Source organism: Corylus avellana, chromosome ca11 (genome assembly GCF_901000735.1).
Source record: "Corylus avellana chromosome ca11, CavTom2PMs-1.0".
Taxonomy (NCBI): Eukaryota; Viridiplantae; Streptophyta; class Magnoliopsida; order Fagales; family Betulaceae; genus Corylus; species Corylus avellana.
The window spans coordinates 18608616-18610976 of record NC_081551.1 but is presented as its reverse complement, the minus strand read 5'-3'; positions in this window follow the sequence as shown (position 1 = coordinate 18610976).

Below are 2361 nucleotides of genomic sequence, written 5' to 3'. Positions count from 1 at the left end.
CTTGAAAATAAATATAACATAGTTACGATATCTTTTAAAAAAGTAGATTATTTTTGCGAAATTATAATCTCAAATGCACTCTAAGTTGTAACATAAAGACGTCAAGTCCTTTGAGTTTTTTAAATTTCAAAAATCTATAATTGATTGAGAGGTGTATCCATTTTTATGGAACTTATTTTTAATTGTCTGATATTCAATATCCCAATTATTGGAGCAGTACGTTTCACTTACATCTATATTAGTAAACACGAAAACGGTTTTCCCATCTTGTCCTTATCAATGTTTTCTTTGGTTGCAGCTTCCAAAGATGCCAAAAAAAAAAAAAAAAAAAAAAAAAAAAAAACCTTTTGAAGATCTATCTTCAATCCCCAATCCATTGTCTCCATGAAATCAGTCATACTTTGTAGATCATCTCCTTCAATATTTTCAAGCTGAGGATCATGGCTGAAATGTCATAATCTTTCCTCTCCATGGACAATTTTGTCAAATCTGAAATTAGGCAATTAGGCAATTACAAACGTGGCAATTTTGTCATCCAAATCAAAATATTCATCAATACGAAATCCATCTATCGGCAACTTAAGAAGAAGTAAAGGCAAATCCTTGAAATAACCACATTCAGCAAATGATCTCAAGTTGAATGCTAAGGTTTTGGGATGCTCATGGTAAAAACTTAAAAGCCGAACGAGAGGAAAATAAGAGCTATCCCTAAGTAGTTTTCTCATGTTGAAGATAAGTTTCAAATTGGTCAACGGGTTGTCGTTCCAAGCCAACTCTAATAGAGCATACACACTCAAACGTGATGAATTTGGACCCACAAACAAGTTCAAGTTCTGAAACTTGTTGGAGGGAATGGGATTTCAACATGTCGGATATGAATTGAGTCCGTCTCATTCCCACAAAATCAATTGAAACAAATAACTCGCATGTGAAAACACAAAATCAATTTACTTTTTAACAACTCTAATAGAAACACGAATCAACAGCCTATTATTGATGAAAATGAATCAACCAAACCTTGTTGATAACAAAAAAATTAAAAATTTCCGATGTGAAAACACAATAAAAAAAAAATGAGAAAGAAAACAATTAGATCAATCTGCTCCAAATTTGACAAAGTTGAAAGTGAGAGAATTAACAATAATAATAACAATCATCTCGCAAAAAGTAATATTCCAAATTTCCAATCCAAATATACATTATATATATATATATATATATATATATATATATATATATATATTGCAACTAATTAGTTATTTTTCTGAGAAATTCAATTTAATCCTAATTTTATCTTGATGCAGTGTTTATATCTTCCGTCATCCACAATTGCAAGACATATGTTGATGAAAGTCAAGTAATATGTAAAATGATCAATGTTTTGAAATGGTTAAAAGACATACCATAGCCGGTAAACTTTAATATTCTTTGGGTTTATTTATTTATTTTATTATTATTATCTTTTAGCTTACTTAATTGTTATGAATGTTTTATCTTATTTTTAACTTAATGTTTAATTTACATAAATGATTATATTAATGTATTTGGAATACAAGAATAAAATGAATGTATGTTTTATCATTTTTAGTTGCTTCAAATCATTAATATATAAATATATTTCTCATTCGTTCGGTATCAAATTGCAGTCAGTTTCACCCAAGGTGTATAATTTGGGTTCATTTCAAGAGGTTAATATTTCGTTTTATCCTACAACTCTATCAGAATATTTAGGCATCTTAAAATTTGGCAGGGTATGTGTCACGGTTAGGGGGTGTCAAAAAATGCCAGAAACCGGAATTGGAACCATGAAACAGGGGAGCCGGTTCTGGTCTCGATTTTTGGCACCCGGTTATAACCTGAAAACCAAAACCGGGTATATATATATATACTTTTTTGGAAGTAATTAATAGGGCATTCCATACTTTTTTTTTAAATGTTTAAAATAAAAAAATATTCATGTTAGGTTTTGGATAAACCGTATTAAAATATAATATATTATTTTATATTAATTAAATAATTATTAATCTCGCCCCTGCATGAGAATGATTCAAGCTCCGCCACATCCGGCTGTTCATGTTTATGGTTAATAAATTTTATATATTGTTCTTTGCAAGACATTGATACTGAAATTCCTCAGTTAAAGAGGATTTAGTACCTTTATAAGTTTGTTTTTCACTCGTATAATTTTAATAGAATGACACAAATTTTATTCAAACTAGTTTGATAAAATTTTTCTTCACCTCACTCTAATAAGTATCAAGTGTTATCTAACATATTTAAGTTTCTCAAAAATCAATGTTTGGATTCCTCGGTTAGTAGAAACAATAGATGACTCTTTAGAATATTAAAGAAAACATATAA